This window comes from Scyliorhinus canicula, chromosome 1 (assembly GCF_902713615.1).
Source record: "Scyliorhinus canicula chromosome 1, sScyCan1.1, whole genome shotgun sequence".
Classification (NCBI taxonomy): domain Eukaryota; kingdom Metazoa; phylum Chordata; class Chondrichthyes; order Carcharhiniformes; family Scyliorhinidae; genus Scyliorhinus; species Scyliorhinus canicula.
Genome location: NC_052146.1, coordinates 192,472,731 through 192,495,730, shown reverse-complemented (window position 1 = coordinate 192,495,730; position 23,000 = coordinate 192,472,731). Strand labels below are relative to the sequence as shown.

The following is a 23,000-nucleotide window of genomic DNA, read 5'->3' as shown; positions in this document are numbered from 1 at the left end:
TCAATAACTCATCAACTTTAAACCTTTCTAAGTGTCTGAATTACCTCTTTCACCTGTGTATCATCTCCTTCCTTTGTGAAGACAGATGCAAAAGTATTAATTTAATACCTCAGCTATGCCCTCTGTCTCCATACCCAAGTCGCCTTTGTAGACTTGCTCTCCCTTTTATTGCTAATATGCTGATAAGAACTTGAATTCCTTGGCTGTCAGCCTCTTTAAATTCTCCTTCTTCCTCCACCTCCTCTTTGAACCATCAAAATTCAGCCTGGTTTTCAATTGTATTTTCTCCCTAACAACACACTTTCTTCCTCGTCCTAATTTCTCTCTATTTTGTTATCCAGAGAGCTCCAATTTTGTTTGGTTTGCCTTTTGAGGGCCTGTTACTTGACTGGATCCTAATAATTTTCTTTGAATGTAGCCCTTGTTCAGCTACCATGTTTACTGCCAACCTTTGGCTCCAATTTATTTGGCCCAGATCCATTTTTACTCAACTAAAGTTGGCTTTCCCCCAGATAATTATTTCTATCCTGGATTGTTCTTTCCCTTCCATATTCAGCCCATGATCATGGTCACTCAAATGTTCTCCGACTAGCACCTGGTCCACGAACCAGGTCTAGCAGTGCCTCCTTTCTTGTCAGAGTGGAAGTACTCTGTCAAATAATTTATTCAAAAAGGAACTCTTGCCCCTCTCTGCCATTCAGATAATCAAAGTCCCCTATTTTCAATTTCATTTTCAGGGGCTGGTTTAGCATAGGGCTAAATAGCTGACTTTTAAAGCAGACCAAGGCAGGCCAGCAGCACGGTTCAATTCCCATACCAGCCTCCCCAAACAGGCGCCGGAATGTGGCGACTAGGGGCTTTTCACAGTAACTTCATTTGAATCCTACTTGTGACAATAAGCGATTTTCATTTCATTTCAGTTCAAATCTGTTCCTCCACCCTTCTCACTGCTGGTGGCCTATAGATAACATAGCACATTTTTGTTCCTTAGCTCTAATGTTAGGAAAACAAAGATAGTTTTAAGGCATTTACACCTGTGTTGGTAAAGATTAGAAATAAGGTATAGTTTTAGTGGGTTTAATTTAGTGCTGCTATGCCTGGAAAGGCAAAGCATATAATTAAAATTCATGCTGGACAAAACGTGTTTTGCAAGTGTGGTGCTTGGTTTAAGTTTGTGATTAGAGGAGGCCAAGGCTTTCTGAGTTAGAGACAATTTCAGTAACCAGATATAAAGTGGAACAGCAGATTTCAGAGGTAAATTAAATGTTGCATGCCATTTAAATACAGTCTAGGAATCAAGAGTTAAAAGCATGACGAGCAGTGTGCACAGCAGTCAAGACAGTATAATCCTAAAATGGGTTGGTGTAAAATCCTGGACTGGATTTAGTCAAAAGTGGAGAGGTAGCTTTGTTTCAAAGTGCCATTTGGAAAACCTGGACTGGTGCTCAGAATGCAAATCACTTTTTAAAAATTTTTATAGAATTCCCAAATCATTTTTTCCAATTAAGGGCAATTTAGCATGTTCAATCCACCTACCTTGCACATTTGTGTTGTGGCGGCGAAATCCCCGCAGACAGGGAGAAAGTGCAAACTCCACACGGACAGTGACCCAGAGCCAGGATCGAACCTGGGACCTCGGCGCCGTGAGACTGCAGTGCTAACCAATGTGCCACCGTGCTGCCCTGAATGCAAATCACTTATGAAAAGCATTACGAGGAGATTTTAAAGCGTATTTTTTTTTTTTTAAAAAGGAGAGAAGATTGTAAACATGACAATAATCCTAGTGGGTGGGGGGAGATTCAGAGGAGGAAGTCGCAGACATTCAATGAAGGTTCAGGGTGGAGAATGTATTTGACCATAGCCATCTTGAGTTTAGGAACACAGGAACTGGAGCAGGCCACCTTTCCTGCCTTCGATGACATCATGGTTGATCCGTGACCCAACTCCATACAGCTTTTGGCCCATATCCTTTCATATTATGGCTGAACAAAAATCAACCCATCTTAGATTTAAAATTAACTGATCTAGGTTCACCTGCTGTTTCTGGGAGAGAGTTCCAAACCTCCACCACCCTTTGAGTGAAGAAGTGTTTCCTAAAAACAGTCTAGCCCTAATTTGTAGTCTATGCCGCTTAGTTTTCAACCAGTGCAAATAGTTTATCTTTATCGACTCAATTTTTCCCTGTTAATATCTTGAATACTCCAATCAGACTACTCCTTAACCTTCTATATTCTAGCAAATAATCTCTCCTCATACTCAACCCTTGTAATCTAGGTATAATTTTTGTAAACATACCTTGCACTCCCTCCAACGGCCAAAATATCCTTCCTCAGGTGTGGTGCCCAGAACTGCTCACAGTACTCCAAGTGGAGTATAACCAGGGTTTTGTATAGCTGCAGCATAATGTCTTTATATTCCATTCCTCTAGATATAAAGGCTAGCATTTCATTAGCCTCTGATTATTTTCTGCATTTGTTCCTGACATTTTAAGTACCTATGCATCTGAACCCCTAAGTCTCTTTGGGCATCCACTGTACCTAGCCTCTTTCCATTTAGAAATTACTCTGCTCTATCATTTTTGGTCCAAAATGGATAACCTGACACTTGCCAACATTAAATTCCACATGCCACAAATTTGCCTATTCACCCAGTCTGTCAATATTTCCTTGCAATGTTTTGCTATCGTCTAGGCGGTCTACAATGCCACTGAAATTTGTATCATCTGCAAATGTGGACATAGACTTTCTATGCCATCATCCAAGTCCTGACTGAATAGTGTGGATAATTGAGCCCCCAACACAGATCCCTGTGGTATACTATTAGTTACCTTCTGCCAATTAGAGTAATTACCATTATTCCCACTCTGCCACTCAACCAATTTCTAACCATGTCAATAATTTGCCCTCAACTCCATGGGCTTCCATCTTAGTTAACAGTATTTTATACCCGGCATCCATGGACATTCACCTGTCCACAACCTTAGTCACATTTTCAAAAAATTCAATTACATTTGTCAGGTATGATCTTCCCTTCACGAATCGATGTGGCTCGCTCTGATCAACTGAAAATTTTCAAGGTGTTCAGATACCCCGTCCCCGATGATAGATTCCCGCAATTTCCCCAACACAAATGTTGGCTACCTGGTTGGTTTCCCCCTTCTTAAAAAAAGTGGACAGTAAGAAATCTTACATGATGATGAAGGAGCTGTGCTCCGAAAGCTAGCAATTCCAAACAAACCTGTTGGACTTTAACCTGGTGTTGTAAGACTTTTTACTGTATCCACCCCACTCCAACGCCAGCATCTCCACATCATGGCTACCATTGACACCTTAAAGTGAAATGACATGTGCAATTTTCCAATCCAAAAGGACAGCTCCTGAATCTAGGGAACTCTGAATGATTATAGTTAGGGCATCAATAATGTGTTCCCCTACTTCCTTTAACATCCTCGGATGGAAACAGTCAGGCTCTGGGGATTTGTCACCCTTTTGATACATTACTTTCCTAGTTACTGATGCTGTACTTTTGTTACTTGTATTAAGTTCCGGTCCTCTATCAACTGTTAATTTCGGGACTTCCAGGAACTTACCCACCTTTTCAAATGTAAATACGGAGGCAAAGTAATTGTTCAACATGTCTGCTATTGCCCCATTATCACTGAAATATATCAATTTTCAGCTTTTAGTGGGCCTACATTGTTCTTAACTACCTACTTACCCTTTATATAACTAAAAAATATCTCCTTATTGCTTTTGATGCCCAGCAAGTTTCCTTGCATAATTCCTGTTAGTAGCTCATATAAAGCTGCTTTGTGACCCTTTGCTGGTGCTTGCAAGGGTGATTAAAAGGACATTGTTACCGAGACCATTGCAGTTTAAGATACACCTCGTTAATTTTTTTTTCTTATTGTTTAAACTAATTAGCGCTCCTGCAACTCTGTCCCTCCACGTTTTAAACGTTAAAGAGTTAGTTGTTTGAGCTAGAGTTCCATTCTGGGATCTTCCTATCCAGTTATATCAACTGGGACCATAATACGAGTCAAATAGATACCACCCCCTCTGGGGTGTACTCTTCTCCAGCACTGCAAAGCTCTCCTTAAATCAATACCACCATCTCTCCTCCTTTTCTATTTTTCCTGACCACCTTCTATCCAGCAATATTTAGCACCCTGTGCTGCCCTTCTTTTGCACTTGCTCTGTGTTCTAACTACATCATATTTCCATAGGACATCCCGTCTTATTTACAACACTCTTGTGCATTCACATACATGCACAGCAACCCTGATCTCCCCTTTCCTAATACCACCCAGCCTCTATTAACTTACTACTTTTTCTAGTGCTGTCGCTCCAGTGTTCTGTGTGCCTTGGTAGCCCTCTGTATATTTTAAAGCTGTGTGTGGGAACCAAACAATAAACAAACAGTTAAGGATCAAGCAGTTCCCAACTCTGTTGAATACATTCCTGAAAGTTTCATTACATTACATCCCACCTCCAAAGTGATCTCAATTAGGCAGCCAGTGTCGGCCAGAGAGCACAGCGGTGATAAGCAAATGGGATTTGGTGCAAGCTGGGAATAGGAGCAGCAGTGCTATGGATAATCCAGTTTCCTTCTATATAAACACACTCCGCTTCGTAACTAGGAATAGCATGGTTTTAAAAAAAAAAGATAGTTGGTGTTTAATTACATTAAGTGGCATCCAGAAAAGGGAAAAGCACGACATGCTCCCACTGTGACTGGAGAAATTGTTTGCATTAAATCAAACAGCACCAAGCAGGGATTGTAAAAGTTAAGAAAAAACAGCCATGAAATGAGACAAATCAACAAAGATAAGAAACACATGCACAATAAGGAGCGACATCAGGGAGAAAGAATAAGAAATAAGATGGAAGTAACTTTCAAAAAGGGCACCTTTCACAACCTCAATGCCAACATGTTTCACATTGTGGTCACTACAGTAATGAAGGAACGGCAGCAGCCATGAGTACAGCAAATTCCCACAACCAGAAGTAAAATAATTACCATGGGCTGGATTCTCCGCAGCCCCGCGCCAAAGGTGTGTTTGGCGCGGGGGCGGAGAATCAAGGTTTACACTGGAATCGGGCCCGGCACTGCTCCAGTAATTCTCCGAGCCCTGCAAATCCACGCACCCCTGAATGACGCCGCGCAGGGAGGGGAGCCAAGCGATACTCGGCTCCCAGCAGGCCACATTCCCGATGGCATGGTTCTAACCACATATGGCCGGTTGGGAACCTCGCATGGTAGCTGCGGACTCAGTCCGCGGCCGCCCTGGTGGGGAGGCGGAGGGATTGGGCACGGTGGGGGGCTTTATGGGTGGTCGAGGCAGCGATCGGGTCGGAAGGAGCCTCAGGCGGCGGGGGGGCAGTTTGTTGCTATTGGTCTGCGGTCCAAGTCTGCCATGCCGCTCGGCGCAGCCGCTGAAGGCCGCTGCCGTGTGCATGCGCTGACTTGGAACCAGAAGTGCGGGGGCTGTATCTGCAGCCAAAGCTGCGTGAAGCACTCTGGTCCCTGATAGCCCCCTGAAGGTAAGTGAATCGGGTTGAATTTTTTCTAGGAAACCAAGGAGTGCAATGCCTGCGTTTTTTCCACCGACATGGGGATATGGAGTCCCATTTTGGGAGAATCCAGCCCCATTTCTCAATAAAACAGGGAGAGGGAGAGGGATAAATGTTGGCAGAGACACGGGAGAAAACATTACTGTTCGTCTTCCAAATGGTGCCAGAGGATTTTTGACATCCTCAGAGGGTACAAACGTGGCCCCCAGTTTAACATTTCCTCTGAAAGACAGCACTTCCAACAATGCAGAAACACCCTCAGTACCACGTGCAAGAGTCAGATTGCAGGCTCTTATCCCTGGAGTGGGACTTGAATCCATAACCTTCTGACTCAGACTATACAAGAGCACTACCAAGCTGAGACGAGGCAGACTGAACTATACCCAGCAACTTGCCTTTTCTTGGCATTTTAAAAGTAAGTCATCCCAAAATTTATGCAGTCAGGTCAATCAAAATCTCTACGCATTTCAGAATGCTTCTAAAATAGGTGGACTCCGTTTGGACCAAATTTCAACTTCACATGCAAATTGACAATGTGCAACCTTCCCCTTTTTATAGAATGTGGCAGAGTGTTTTTTTGAAAACGATCCTCCACCTAGCAACCAGGAACAATATTGTTCCCATTCACAATAGTGTCGCAAACCAAGAAACTCAAAAATAGAAGGCAGGAAAGCTCGAGCTCACACTCGAACCCTTATCGCAGGAAGCCCGGATTCTGGGTGGAGATGGAACTTCATCGTTAAAATGTCAGAGTTTCAGCAAAAGGAAAGGGTTCGACAGACCAGGAGGGATGGCCCTCCTCAACATTCATTACCAGGAGGGCAGAACTAATCTGATTTTGAGCTCATGTTTTCTCATTAAACAATCCATTGAACGAGATACCACTCGACAAGGGAGCGGTCTTCCCCATCTGTTTACTGATGCAAGTTGCGTTAGTGATCGAATAATCAAGAGAACCAGCTCAAAATTCCACCTGAGCAGTTTAAGAATTAGTATTCCATTTCTAATGGGACAGAAATTGCTGAAGCAGCATTGGGATTGGGCCTAGGTAGGGAATTATTCCTGAGAGTTGGTGCAGTCTTAATGGACTGAATGGCCTCCTTCTGCACTGTAGGGATTCTATCTCTTGGCAATAGAACACAAATTGGATTTCTCATCCCCCCTCCACTCCAGTACTTGTTTAGCACACTGATGGGGCTGGTTTAGCACACTGGGCTAAATAGCTGGCTTTGAAAGCAGACCAAGGCAAGCCAGCAGCACGGTTCAATTCCCGCAACAGCCTCCCCGAACAGGCGCTGGAATGTGGCGAGTAGGGGCTTTTCACATTAACTTCATTGAAGCCTACTCGTGACAATAAGCGATTTTCATTTTATTTCCCTTCAGACACACGATTTGTGCTGCAAATTGACATTAGGAAATCTAGGACACGTCGTACCCATTGCGGAGAGAAACAGCGAACTACGGAAAGGTGGAATCAGAGTTAAATCAGAGACAGAAACCAAAGAGGGAAAGTAAGTGGATAAAGCAGGGAAGGAAGTGAGGGGGAAACAAAAGAAAAAATAAAAGCAAGCTGTTAAAGCAGCTTTGCCCTCGAGATGTTGAGTGAATGGCAGGAGAAGCATGTACAAAAACATTTTTTTGGGCTGTGCAGTATTGAATCAACATGATCAGGTTGAGTGGAAGTCCTTTCATAGGAACTACTGAATGGAGAAAGGCAATCTGGTTTGCTTTCGAGCATCCAAAGTCACATTTACAATTCTTGTGGGGTTGTTGACTATCATCGCAATCAATCAGTCCACAATAAATCTCGGAGGTGACAAGGAAATCCATAGTGTTGGAGATCTTTCTGTCATGATATGCACTCCTACACATAACGAGATACAGACAGGCAGTGACAGACACCCAGTACAGCCAATCAACACACAGGACAAAACACAACCAATCACCAGACAGAACACTAGAGGGTGGTTTCCCACTATAAACCACACAAGGCATCAGCACTCTGCCTCTTTCCACTGGTGACAACTGTAGTGACAGTCAGGGTGTAGTGACAGTCAGGGTGTATATATCAGTTAGCACCTTCTACATGTGGCTCAGAGCTAGTCTGATCTAGTTAGTTATAGTTAGCACACTTAGATTAGTAGAGTGTCAACCCACAGAAAGCTGTGTGCACGGCTACTAAAATTCAATAAAACGTATTGAACCAACGATTAAGTTTGGTGTCTACTTTCCAGTACAACTGCATCCAGTTGCAGTCAGTGTTTCCCCAGGGTGAATAACACAACATTTACCATTGTCCTAAAATTAACTGAATACTATTTCTGTAGTGTAGTGGTTATCACATTCTTCTCACACACATATGGTTCCTGGTTCGAAACCGGGCAGTAACATTTCCCCCAAGTCATGAAACACTTATCACCGGTCATTATCAAATACTCAATTATCCCAAAATGTTTTATTTTCAGAAAGATCCAGGCCTGGATTCTCCGCTTGCCAATGCCAATTTCATAATCGGTGATCGGGCGGAGAATCCCTGTTTACGACCGAATGGTGGTGGCGCCCTTTTTCAGATGCTCCGCCCTCTCCAAAGCAGCATCAAACAGCACACCGTTGGGACAGCTTCAGGACGTTACCTGAAGACCCTCCCCCTATGGGCGGAGTTTACGACAGCACGGGTCACGTGTACTCTGTTTTCAGGAATAGTTGAGGGGGGGGGGGAAAAGAGAGCGGCGTGCTACTGTCTGGGGGGGGGGGGGGGACCAATAGGCAGGTCACGCGTATCCGGTGCCATGTTGTACGGCGTAACCACTGCAGGTCGTCACCATGCGCGATCATGGACCCGGCAATTCTCCGGCCGTTTATTCCGTGAAGACCGTGTGTTTTGCATGGCACAGCTGCTAGCCCCTCACCGGTCGGAGGATCGGTGCTGGGGCCACGCCGATTTGTTCAGCGCAAAACGAGACACTTCCTCCGGACATAGCCTCAGTATCGGAGAATCGAGCCCCCAATTTGTGTCACATCAGATCCGAAGCGGTTGCACCGTACAAGGTACCAGACCGCGTGGTCCTGACCTGCCAGATAGTGGCCCCCCCCCCCCAGACACTCCCTCGCTGACGCCACCCCCCCCCCCAGGACATATCTGAACATGAAACACATGACCGTCCGGCGCCAACAGAATGTAGATGACGAGACTGGCGTAATAATACTCCCACAACGGATGACTCAATTTTAAAATAAAATAAAATAAACTTACTACCTGTAGGATTGAGCGCTGTGGCGCGCAAGAACCACAAATTACATCATTAACAGGGTCCTTATGACATGAATGACCAATTTTAAAATGAAAGGCAAGATTGAATTGCAGTAAATTCAAAGGTCAGGCTCACATCAATGGTGTGATTTCTTTTCTGATTTAAAGGCGAGCCAGTCATCAAGCAATTTGCAGAGAATTATATCCACATCTTTTTTTTGCCACAATTGGTGTGTTTAATGAATGAATGACGGAGGACCATTATTAATTTTTTCCAGCGATATCTGGGCCAATGTCTAGAAATAATTTTAAAACTGGTACCATTCAGCCAAGTTTAAAATCCGTCCTTTCAAATACCCCGACTGCTGAGCATTGGAGCAAGTTTTATTTAAATACACTTTATTGCTTTACACATGATTTTATTTGGCAAACAATGTAAAACATAGCAGTTAAATTGGGCCAAAAGCTTGTCAACACTAAACATTTTTTTAAAAAACGATCCTACGGAATTTCAATGCCCCTTCCAAATATAGGGAATCATTTATTTGAAGAAAGGGAATCATTTATTTGAAGAAAACTAACTCGTACCAGAATTTGGCTTAATAAAAATATAAAACCTTGCCGTGCTTTGGAGAACTTGGGAAGATGGATTGAAAGGTACCCTGGGTAAGGCAGTCAAGCCCTTGTCCGAAGAATGTAGTAGTGGTTTGGGAACCAGATTTTGGAGGAATGCAATGAAGTGGCTGAGAGCAGTCCTGTACAGGTCTTGGAGAATGACATACACACTTAACTTGCTGTTATATCTCCCCAAGGAAAGAATCAATAGTGGTTAGTAGAGACCTGCCTCACATCATAATGTTGTGTTAAGCACAATAAGAATATGGGCTGCAACTTTATCCGAGAGATACTCCACATCTTGAAGTTAGTTCAAGATGATTTATTGAATTGGTCACAGTTAGCTCAATCCTCTTGAGATCGACTCTCTGCTAACCTAGTGTGATTAATCTGTCTGATTGAACCAGATTAGCGCTCAGCCACGTGCTGTAGGAGTTATATGATATGTACACCCTGACGCACACTGTAGATGTCACCAGTGGAAAGAGGCGGAGTGCGAGTGCCTCGTGCCTTTTATAGTGGGAAACCACCTGCAAGTGTTCTGCCTGCTGATTGGTTATGTCCTGTTCTCTGCATTCATTAGCGTACAGAGAAGAACCAATAGTGGAGGGTTCTTAATCCGGGATCAACTAGACTCTCTTCAATAGTCCCAGGATTAATGCTCACTCAAACCATTAGAACTTCAGATAGGGCATCACGGTGGCACAGTGGTTAGCATTGCTGCCTCATGCCACCGAGGTCCCAGGTTAGATCCCAGCTCTGGGTCACAGTCCGTGGAATTTGTGCATTCTCCTCGTGTCTGCTTGGATTTCACCCCACAACCCAGAAGAGGTGCAGGATAGGTGGACTGGCCACACTAAATTGGAAATAATGAATTGGGTACGCCTGAATTTTTTTTTTAAAAACCACTAAAAAAATAAAAATAACTGCAGATCGTATTCTCCTGAACGACTAACATCTTGGGAGCAGTGTGGTAGCGAGTGGGAACTGCCACAAGCTTCCCAACGCTCGGGCCGACAAGGCCGTCACTGCTACAAAACATTAATTAGTCCACTTAGAGACCCCATGGGCTTCACACCACAAATAATGTTCCTGCCGGCTGATCGCTGGGACCACGCTCGCCAGCCCCCTGCTACCGTGCCTACATAGCCAATCCCAATCAGCTTGTAGCCATGTCGTCGAGGAGACCAGCCCCATGATTCAGGGTTGCTAACCTGGATAAATTGTTGAACGCGCTCGAGGCCAGACGGCATGTCCCGTGTTTCCACCCCCCCCCCCCCCCCCAACCTCAGAGGGCCTCGAATGGTTGGCCACAGGGCAGCATGTGCCACCTGGGGAGGGAGTGGCAGCGGCAGTCAGCCTCGGGAGTGCCACCAGGAGGACCAGCACCATAAGATGAAAACCTCCACCAGAGCGCATCCACCTCTCTTTCTCCCCCCCCCCGGCCAGGAATGCACCCGGCACTGCTCCTGCCCTGCACACCCCGGCCAACCCATGTCCAGCAGTGCCACCCATTCCGCGTCCCCTCCCTACACCAGTAACCTCTGATGGACCTGGAGTGTCGCTGGCATCCCCCCTCTGAATCTCTTGGCCACACCATATCGTCTGCATCAGCTCCGGGTAAACCGGATCCAAAGGCTCATGGGCCTATCTATCTGCAGGCTTCAGGAGAAATAGGCTCACAGGCAGGTGAGGACCCAGCCTCAACCCTCAAAGAGTCCTCACCCCTTATGAGAATGGGCCCTGGAGGTCGCAGGGGTGGCCAAGGGCAGACTCGTCACTGACAGAGGTTGGCATACGCTGCAGAGGTGTCACACAGTTGTTAATGCTATGTAGACCACGCCCTCCCTCCCCCGAGAATACCTTGGAGGGGAGATCGGAGGACACCACTGTATTTGCGGCACAGTTGTCACCCTCACCAGCGCACAGAGACACACCTAGGTGGCAACAGCAGTGGACAGGCTTCTGGGGCACAATCTGGTGAGCACCACACAGTTGTCGATGCAGATCAGGTGGAGGCAGGAATGTCCAGGAAGTCAGCAAGAGGTCTGCTGGATCGCAGGACTCCGCTGGTTCCCAGTCAGATGCTGAGCCTTTGGATCAGGTTTACCCGGAGCTGATGCAGACGATATGGTGTGGCCAAGAGATTCAGAGGGGGATGTCAGTGACACTCCAGGTCCATCAGAGGTTACTGGTGTAGGCGATGGTGCCGGCAGTGTGGCACCGAGGCCAACACTGCTAGGGTGGCAACCGCAGTGGAGAGCCGGGTGCACGATGTTATCAGCATGAATGGTGATGTCCAAGGCGTAGCTCATTCAATGATGACCATGCCTGAACGACTCGACCGCATCTTCCAGTTGCTGGGGGACATGACCCAGTACCAGGTGGAGTGCTGCGGGGCATATCCCAGTCTCAGGTGGGCATTTCCGAGGCCCTCCAGAACACATCCAGGTCAAGGGAGAGGTCTCCCAGTCTCATGTGGGCATAGCTGAGGCGCTGCGGAACATGTCTCAAAGTCGCTGATGAGCATCACCGAGAGTTTCAATGCTGTGCTGCAGACGTTGGGGAACCGCCAGGGCTGCCAGACCCAGATGATGCAAGGACAGCCGGGGCTCGCTTCAGCTGCCCCTCTGACCGGAGGGGAACCCCAGGGCCCTATTGGCACCAACCTGGAGTCACCCTATGGAGTGGCGATGGTGCCCACCAGCTCCTCAGAGACACATTCCCCCAACAACGGCGCGTCGCGGAGGCAGCACCCGGTACAGGGTGATACAGCAGGGCAATGCTGCCGGCAAGTGTGCCGAAGCCCTCCGAAGTGCTTCCTGGGGACACACCTAGGCACAGCGGTAAAGCACAGAAGGCTAAGCAGGTCAAAGAATACCGAGGAGGTAGTTGGGGACATGTGTATAGCATTAAAAAAGTTGACCTCAATCAATACAACTCCTCTGGCACTTTCTTCCGATACGATGCCCCAGCTCCTTGGAGACGAGGTCCTGGATGTACCTGTCCCACACCCTGGCACACCACATGCATGTGGGTGCGAGCAAGCACTCAGCAGACAGGCAGGGGTCAGACTATGACATAGATTGAGGAGTACCAGCACTCAGCAGGTCATCACCCCCCTGACCTCTTGTGTGCCGCTGCTAGAAGTCTCTGCAGTCAGTGGTAGTTATGGGTGGTCGGTGGGCAGGAGGGCTGGGGTTGCCTTGGAAGGTGACCACAGTCCAGGGGTGGTATAGCAGACCCGTGGACACTGTGACCCCTATCTCCCCTCCCAGCCAAGGGTGATAGCTTCCCCACACCCCTCTGAGCACCAGGGCAGCAATCGTGGTGTCCCTGGGCTCAATGCCCGGGAGGTGTAGACAGCATCAATGGATGGGTGGCAGGTTTGTGTGATGGACTGGACGGTGTTCACGACTCTGTAGTTTCTTATAGTTTGATGTGGAGATGCCGGCGTTGGACTGGGGTGAGCACAGTAAGAAGTCTTACAACACCAGGTTAAAGTCCAACAGGTTTGTTTCAAACACGAGCTTTCGGAGCACGGCTCCTTCTTCAGGTTGGGCTGAGCAGTTGCCATACCAGGCTGTGATGCAGCCAGATGGGATATTTTCTATGGTGCATCTCTAAACGTTGGTAAGAGTCAAATTTCCTCAAGTTTCCTGAGAAAGTATAGGTGCTGTTGTGCTTTCTTGGTCACAGCATCAACATGGGTGGACCAGGACAGATTGTTGGTGACATGCACACCTAGGAATTTGAAACTGCTAACCATCTCCACCTCGGCCCCGTTGATGCTGACAGGGGTGTGTACAGTACATTGCTTCCTGAAGTCAATGACCAGCTCTTTAGTTTTGTTGACATTGAGGGAGAGATTGGCGTTGTTATACTACTCCATAGGTTCTCTAGCTCCGTCCTGTATTCTGACTCATTGTTCGAGATCCGACCAACTACCGTCGTGTCATCAGCAAACATATAGATGGAGTTGGAGCCAAATCTTGCGACAAATTGCAGTCTATGGGTCAGAAAGTCAAGGATCGAGTTGCAGAGTGAGGAGCCAAGTCCTAGGTTTTGGATTTTGATATGAGCTTGCCTGGGATTATGTTGTTGAAGGCGGAGCTGTAGTCAATAAATAAGAGTCTGATGTAGGAGTCCTTGTTGTTGAGATGCTCCAGGGATGTGTGCAAGGCCAGGGAGATGGCGTCTGCTGTGGGCCGGTTGTGGCGGTATGCAAATTGTAAAAGATCTAGACATTCTGGGAGTTTGGAGTTGATGTGCCTTATGACCAACCTCTCAAAGCAATCAACAGTAGGTTTAGGGGTTGCCAACCCTACAGGAATTACCCTGGAGTTTCTAGGATTTAAAGATTAATCTCCAGGAATTAGCTGGGAGACAAATTCTTTGAACACTTATTTCTGGTTATAAAAATATTGGGGGAAGCACGGTGGCGCAGTGGGTTAGCACTGCGGCCTCACGACACCGAGGTCCCAGGTTCGATCCCAGCTCTGGGTCACTGTCCGTGTGGAGTTTGCACATTCTCCCAGTGTCTGTGTGGGTTTCACACCCTCAACCCAAAGGAGGTGTAGTTTAGGTGGATTGGCCACGCTAAATTGGAAAAAAAATGAATTGGGTACTCTAAATTTTAAAAAAATATATTGGATATGGAAAAAGGCTGTTAAAGAATCATCCAAATAGATGGTTGTTTTTCAATTGTGGGAGTGGTTGCGGGGGGGGGCGGGGAAGAGAAAAAGATGGTCACATGATATCTCCCTTCAGGAGAATGTCCAGAGTTGGCAACTGTATAGGCCTATGCCCATAAGTCTCAAGAATACCCATGTATGACTAAATATCAATTACGCAGAAGGTTCCAGTTGCAAGCTGGAATTATAAAAGTCAGGATTATTTTAATAAACAGTATAAAAACACTAAAGATCATAGATACAATCTGGTAAAGTGAGTATTGATATTAAAATCATGACTGCAGAGGAGTAATAATATCATGACTGCTCAGGTAATAATATTGTGCCCGAGTCAGAAAGCTCAGGGTTCAAACTCCACTTGAGACAGCCCTATAGAGCGGAGATTGCATCGGATGAGAAAGCTTATAAAACGTTTGCATCATACAGGCTGGTATGAATACAACTACATTTTGGGCTGCCAGCTCGTGAATTCTTCCACAACTTCATCCTTCACGTGAAGATAGAGAAACAACAGTCAGTGCATTGAGCCCTCTTCCAGTTCTTCCCAACTTCCTCCTGCTCATTCTCCTTGACTGAATGGAGACTCATCAAGACATCAACCTGGCAATAACTTCCTTTGTACACAGCTTAAAAACTGTACATCTCCATCGTTCTCTCTCGATTTAAAGCATTGCTTCGCCTCACTGTGACCACTCAATTTAACTGATCTCCCTAATCTTGACACCGTATTTTCTTTTTAATGATTATTACTTCAAGTAACTAATGGAGATTGTCCAACCTGAACTTCCCTTCCTAAACTACTTGCCAAATTAGCATTCAAATCTGGAATTGTACAAAAAACTAATTGCTTCAAATTTATATAACTGCAGAGCAAGTCATTTGCCCAGTTTAGATACCGAATACCAATTTTGCAAGGGAGGTGGAATACATATTCATTCAATGGAATTAAAACAGAAATGCTGCACATTGCTTCCATGTGCTTTGGAACAGAAGTACATACCCAAATTTAATGAAGGAAGTTTCCTATTACACCCTGACCTGGAAACATTTGTATAATTGACAGCTGAATGCTTTGTACTAAAAATGGCTCATGAATTTGTAGCTTAGGACTATTTGAACTCAATATCAAATGCCACACCAGATGTTGTTGCTAATCCTGTTCATGTGTCACAAAGCCAGACTGGTGTCTCACGCGATACAGTGCAAATACACGTCCAAGATCATCCAGTCTGCAGAAATTCATATTCACTGTATAAGCCAATAGACTGTGGAGACAAATACCCAACATCTAACCCAAATCCAAGCAAGCTTCCTCAAACGTGTCTGCCAGTCCTTCATGACGTCTATCTCAATGCCTTGAAAGTCGACACTTCCCGGTCACACCCCCTCCCTCCAAGTTCCTGGCCCCAGTTCTTCATTGGTTCTGGTTTTAAGGGGTTCTGGTTTTAGGGGCCTCAAGTTGTCAATCTAATGGCCCCTCCCCAAACACGTCCCTGGGAGTCTATATTCCCACCATGCAGGAAACAAAGCGTGACATTATTTAAATGGGTTTGCACCATACAGAAATAGTCCTTCTCATTTTATATTTAATTGTCACGTCACTATACCCCCAACAGAACATTTCACTTGTCTCTGAAGTAGAGTACTGCCGAAAAGAGAAACCTGTGTTGTTTTTCATCTTGCAGTCATCTGGACAAATGCAAGAATGCCAAACTTCACAACAATTCAGTATACAGGATAAGGATAGACCGATGGGCAAGAATGGACTCTGATTGGCTAAGTTGTTGCCAAAGGCGCAAGGCTTGAATATATTCCTGGTATTTTCCATCAAGGGGATCAGGCTACCAGTCAAAGAAAAACGTTGAGCATACCATACAATTGAGCAACAATGTATAATGTATAAATTTCAGTGTCTGTGCAATGCCCTATGTCCTAATGATTGGCTGATCAATTCTAACAGCATGTTCCCTGGATTGCTCGTAATAAGCCAGGGACAGACCCTACTCAACCAGCCTGCGCTTGCAAAATCCAAAATGTCTGTTAGATGTGATTCTGTGATTGTGTAGCACTTATTGTGTGCTAATAGCTACACGAACAACAAATTTAAGATAACCAATCAAACTCGTAACATGCTCATTGATGCTTGCAATCACAAATGTAACAAATTCAGACAGGAACAACCTCAATCAAAAAGAACAAACACCCTCAACATTTGGAGAGAAGAGACAAGCTAATGAGTTATTGAACTTTTGCCAGAACTCATTTATTCTCTTTACAGACCCCAACGGGCCTGCACAGGTTTCCTTAAAGAATCTTCTGCATTTCAATTTGCATAGTTCAGGCAAAAGCTGAATTGCTAATGCATGTGGATTTATACATTGTGAATACAAGAGTCAATAACTTGGGCCAAGTTAGATGTAAAGCACTCAGCTTACAATGTATCTACTGAAAACTAGACTAGATCCTACCTAGACTAAGGTCTTTGCAGTGTTCCACGTGCATCAAGATAACATTTCTTCCACAGCAGAAGGGGTTGCCATGTCTGGTTGGATACATTCCTGGAAGTTTCACTAAAATTATCTCCTGCCTCCAACTGGCCATCCTCATATACCCAACTCTTAGACATCTAACATGCCTCTCTTTCCCCACACCAATTGGACAGCGTTATCCAAAAAGATGACTTGAGTAGCAACCCTCTCCCACACCAAAAGTTAAAAGAAAATTTAAAACATCTTTAATACTCCCTATGATTTTTCTCGTGTCCTGGAGACCAATCATTTAAAAAAATTCCTGAGACACTATTTCAAAGAGGAGTGTTCTCACCCTTTTCCTGGTCACTATTCATCCCCAAATGACCAGATGATGATCTGGCCACTGCTATATCGGTATTGGCGGGACAATGCTGCAAGCACATTGTTGACAGCCAAAAAATAATTCTTGGGAGTGAAATTCTCCCATTCTGAGGCTACTTCCTGTGGCAGGGGCAGTAACCGGGAGGCCAGCAGGAAAACACGCCGAATCTTCCAGCCCCGAGCTCACTGATTATGAACCCAGGGGTTTTTTTTTGTTTTTTAAAAAATAATTTTTATTAAGATTTTCAAAAACACAAAATAACAGCAAGAAAACTGTATTAACAACAAAAAGAAATAACAAATAACCCCCAAAACCAACCCCCCCCCCCCCCCCGTAACTACAAAAAGAAATAGATAAGCACCCGGCATATTCAATAAACACATTTCTCCCTTCCCCCGCAACAAACCGCACCCCCCCCTGGTTGCCGCTGCTGCCGGCCTATTTTCCTACCGTTCTGCCAGGAAGTCCAGGAAAGGCTGCCACCGCCTAAAGAACCCCTGTACTGATCCCCTCAGGGCAAATTTCACCTTCTCCAATTTGATGAACCCCGCCATATCGTTGATTCAGGCCTCCAAGCTTGGGGGCCTCGCACCCTTCCATTGAAGCAAAATCCTCCGCCGGGCTATTAGGGACGCAAAGGCCAGGACACCGGCCTCTTTCGCCTCCTGCACTCCCGGCTCCACTGCAACCCCAAAAATTGCAAGTCCCCAGCCTGGCTTGACCCTGGATCCCACCACCCTCGACACAGTCCTTGCTACCCCCTTCCAAAATTCCCCCAGCTGGGCATGCCCAGAACATATGGGGATGGCTCGCTGGGCTCCCCGAGCACCTAGCACACCTGTCCTCTCCCCCGAAAAACCTGCTCATCCTCGACCCAGTCATGTGGGCCCTATGCAGCACCTTGAACTGTATGAGGCTAAGCCTCGCACAGGAAGGGGAGGAATTCACTCTCTCCAGGGCATCCGCCCACGTCCCCTCCTCAATCTCCTCCCCCAGGTCCTCTTCCCATTTACCCTTCAGCTCCCCCACCGAAGCCTCATCCACCTCCTGCATGACGTGGTACACGTCCAAAATCCTCCCCCCTCCAACCCACACCCCCGAGAGCACCCTGTCCCGTACCCCTCGTGGGGCAGCAGAGGGAACCCCTCCACCTGCTGCCTGGCAAACGCCCTAACCTGCATGTACCTAAACATGTTCCCCAGGGAGCCCAAACTTCCCCTCTAACTCCCCCAAGCTCACGAACCTCCCATCCACAAACAGGTCCCTCAACCTCCTAACCCCTACCCTGTGCCAGCCAAGAAACCCGCCATCGATGCTCCCTGGAACAAACCGGTATACGGTCCCCCATATCGGGGACTCCATTGAGCCCCCCACCACCCCCCTATGCCGTCTCCATTGCCCCCAAATTTTGAGGGTAGCCGCCACCACCGGGCTCGTGGCATACCTTGTTGGAGGGAATGGCAACAGCGCTGTTACCAGTGCCTCCAGGCTCGTGTCCACGCAGGACGCCATCTCCATCCTCTTCCATGCTGCCCCTGCCCATTACCCACTTGCACACCATCGCTGCGTTGGCAGCCCAATAGTACACAGAGGTTGGGCAACACCAGCCCCCCCCCCCCCCCGCTCCTAAAACACCCTTCTCACCCTCGGAGTCCCATGCGCCCATACAAATCCCGTAATACTCCTATTGACCCTCCTAAAAAAGGCCTTCGGGATAAGGATGGGGAGGCACTGGAACAGGAACAAAAACCTTGGGAGCACTGTCATCTTGACGGACTGCACACTGCCCGCCAGCGACAACATGTCCCATCTTTTAAACTCCTCCTCCACTTGCTCCACCAGCCTAGTGAGGTCAAGTTTGTGAAGGGCCCCCCAGCTCCTAGCCACCTGGACTCCCAGGTACCAAAAGCTCCTCCCTGCCCTTTTCAGTGGGAGCCTACCAATCCCCTCTTGATCCCCCAAGTGCACGACGAACAACTCACTCCTACCCAGGTTGAGCTTGTACCCAGAAAAGCCCCCAAATTCCCTAAGGATCGTCATCACCTCCGGCATTCCCCCCACTGGGTCCACCACATATAGCAACAAGTCATCTGCGTATAATGACACTCGGTGCTCCTCCCCACCCCGCACCAGACCCCTCCAATTCCTCGACTCCCTCAACGCCATGGCCAGGGGCTCAATTGCCAACACAAAGAGCAAAGGGGACAGGGGACACCCCTGCCTCGTCCCCCGGTACAACCGAAAGTACTCCGATCTCCTCCTATTCATGGCTATGCTCGCCATCGGGGCCTCGTACAACAGCCTCACCCAACTGGAAAACCCCTCCCCGAACCCAAACCTTTCCAGCACCTCCCACAAGTACCCCCACTCAACCCTACCAAAGGCCTTCTCCACGTCTAATGCGACCACTATCTCCGCCTCCCCTTCTACCGCCGGCATCAAATGATAACATTCAGAAGCCTACGTATATTGGTGTTCAGCTGCCTTCCCTTCACAAACCCCTTCTGGTCCTCATGAATGACCCCCGGCACACAGTCCTCTATTCTTGTGGCCAAGATCTTCGCCAACAGCTTGGCATCCACATTTAACAACGAGATCGGCCTATATGATCTACACTGCAGGGGGCCCTTGTCCCGTTTAAGGATCAAGGAAATCAGCGCCCGTGACATAGTTGGGGGCAAAGCACCCCCCTCCCTTGCCTCGTTAAAGGTCCTAACCAACAGGGGGCCCAGCATGTCTGCATACATTTTGTAAAATTCAACCGGAAACCCATCCGGCCCCGGCACCTTCCCCGACTGCATGCTACCTATCCCTTTGACTAGCTCCTCCAGCTCAATCGGCACCCCCAGCCCCTCCACCTGTCCCTCCTCCACCTTCGGAAATCTCAGCCTGTCCAAAAAGCGCCCCATTCCCCCCCGCCTCCACCGGGGGCTCGGACCGGTACAATTCCCCATAAAAGTCCCTGAAGACCCCATTAATGTCCACCCCCCTTGGAACCACATTGTCTCCCCTATCCGTCACTCCACCAATCTCCCTGGCCGCGTCACGCTTACGAAGCTGATGCGCCAGCATCCTACTCACCGTCTCCCCATATTCGTACACCGCTCCCTGTGCCTTCCTCCACTGAGCTTCCGCCTTTCCGGTGGTCAGCAAGTCGAACCTGGCCTGAAGGTTACGTCGCTCCCTCAACTGTCCATCTTCTGGGGCCTCCGCGTATCTCCTGTCCACCCTCACCATCTCTCTTTGCTCTCCCCTCTCTCTATGGGCTCGGATGGAAATCAACTCCCCTCTAACCTCCGCCTTCAATGCTTCCCAAACCATCCCCACCCAGACGTCCCCATTATCATTGGCCTCCAAGTACCTCTTGATACACCCCCGAACCCGCCCACCTGCCTTCTCATCCGCCAGCAGTCCCACCTCCAGGCGCCAGAGCGGGCGCTGGTCCCTCTCCTCCCCTAGCCCAACCCCTAGTCCTTCGTGGCCATTTCAGCAGCAACCTGGTACACGCCCCCCCCCCCCCCCCACAACACACAAGCTAGGACCCCTCCCAGCCACGTTACTCCCACCATAGCACTCCCGTGAGCCAGCTAACTTCTGCTGACCCCGGCAGCTCCCGCCACACCTCAGACCCCTCCCAACGTGGGGCTACTCCTCCTCCCCCAGACCCATCAGCAGACCCTCCTCCTCCCCCTCCCGCTCTTGCCGGGAAAAAAGCCCGTGCTTCTCAGCTCCGACCCCACCCCCATCCACCCTCAGCGCGGGAAACAGAAGAAAAGCCCGTGCTTTCCCTCTGCCCGACCCCGCCCCCGAAAAAAAAGACATCACCCCACCCACCCTAGAAACACACAACCAGCTTAAAACAGCTTAAAACAGAGACCCTTCCCACCAAACGTTAACAGTTATTTACAAACCCCCGACCCTCAGTCAGAGTCCAACTTCTCGGCCCGCACAAAGGCCCACACCACCTCCGGGGATTCAAAATAAAAGTGCCGGTCCTTGTAGGTGACCCACAGACGTGCCAGCTGTAACATGCCAAACTTCACACTCTTTCTGTGGAGCACCGACCCGCCTTCATCCGGTTGTACCCGCCCTCCGCTTGGCCACCTCCGCACTCAGTCCTGGTAGATCTGCACTACCGTGTTCTCCCACTTGCTGCTCCGCTCCTTCTTGGCCCACCTAAGCACGCACTCTCAGTCAACGAACCGGTGGAACCGCACCAGCACCGCCCGTGGCGGCTCATTCGGCTTGGGCCTCCTGGCCAGTATTCTGTGGGCCCCCTCCAGCTCCAGGGGCCCCTGGAAGGAACCAGCTCCCATCAGCGAGTTCAACAAAACAACCACATAGGCCCCCAGGTCTGACCCTTCCAGCCTCTCCGTGAGGCCCAGGGTCCGCAAATTTTTCCGCCTCAACCGGTTCTCCATCTCCTCGAACCGCTCCTGCCACTTCTTGTGCATCTCCACCTTTACCGCGAGGGCCGCGGCCTCATCCTCTCTTTCGGAGGCGTGTTGTCGGAGCTCCCGGATCTCCACCCCCTGGGTTGTCTGCGTCGCCAGCAGCTTGTCCGTATTCGCCTTCAGCGAGTTCAGCAGCTCCACTTTTAGCTCCTGAAAACAGCGCTGGAGAGTCTCCTGCTGCACCTGCGCCCACTGCCTCCATTCCTCGAAGCCTCCGCTGGCCGCCATCTTGATTCTCTTCCCCCGCTTTTTCTTAGGCGCTGCGACCGCTATTCTGCTGGCCCCGCTCCTGGTCAAGACCATAGACCACTGGGGATCCGCTGCAGACACCTTCCCACGTCGGGAACCGTCGAACAAGTACCACTGGGGGCCCTTAAAAGAGCCCAAAAGTCCGTTCCTGGCGGGAGCTGCCGAACGTGCAGCTTAGCTCCGCATAGCCGCAACCGCAAGTCCCATGAACCCAGGGGTTTTGCACTGTTTCTGGGCACCAAAGTGAAACGGCACTGACATCACTGAGCCACTATTGATGAAGATGTCCTCCTCATGATGATGGAACTCTCGGAACATGGAGTCTGGTAACATGGACCCCCTCCAGGACACCGGATCTGGAAGGTCCAGGTGCAGATGCTCCACTGTTGGTGTTCCAGGGCCCAGAGCCAGTCCCAGGCGAGACTCAACATCTGCATACATAGAGAACATAGAACAGTACAGCACAGTACAGGCCCTTCGGCCCACAATGTTGTGCGAACCATTTATCCTAATCCAAGATCAACCTAACCTACACTCCTGCAATTTACTGCTGTCCATGTGCTTGTCCAAGAGTCACTTAAATGTCCCTAATGACTCTGACTCCACCACTTCTGCTGGCATACGTTCCAAGCGTGTTTTACGCCGACATGTTTTACCTCCAGTGTCGCAGAGAATCCTGCTTGATTGATCAGACCCTCATCTGCATCCCATTAGCGAGATGCATATTAGTTTCACACCAGCCTTCAGTGGGTTTTCTGAATATGCCATGGTTGGCACCAGCGGAAAATCTGGCAGGAAATCCAAGCCAGCGTAAAACCAATTTTTGGCGTCTTGCCATATTCTCCTTCCCACGCCTGTAGGCAGGGACTTGGCTGTGAAAACCTGGAGACACCCACAGCTAGAGGATGTGAAAAAGGTCTTGGACATGTCACAAGATATTTGAAATATTAACACTGTCAAGGTACTTCCGTTTTAAAAGGAACTATTACAGGCGGACCTCAGCCCTGCATTCCCCGTTTAGGCCCCTTATTCAATGAGAGTCATGTTGAATAGCCTCGTGTTTCTCACCCCTGCAAGTGCCGAGAAACACATGGCTAAACGCGCTCGCTCGGGAACTTTGTTCCCTTTTGGGAAGTTCGTGCCCCAGAAATGTTTTGGTTTAATGCCGCCCAGAGAGTTTATAAATTTAGAGTACCCAATTATTTTTTTCAATTTACAGGCAATTTAGCATGGCCAATCCATCTACTCTGCACATCTTTGGATTGTGGGGGTGAGACCTACACAGACATGGGGAGAATGTGCACACTCCACA

At 48.2% G+C, this 23,000-nt stretch overlaps 1 protein-coding gene across 7 annotated transcripts in view; it reads right to left on the bottom strand.

Annotated features, from left to right (window-relative positions):
• Positions 1-23,000, bottom strand: part of LOC119970531 (pleckstrin homology domain-containing family G member 1) — a 285,870-nt gene that overhangs the window by 138,755 nt on the left and 124,115 nt on the right. The window lies entirely within an intron of this gene.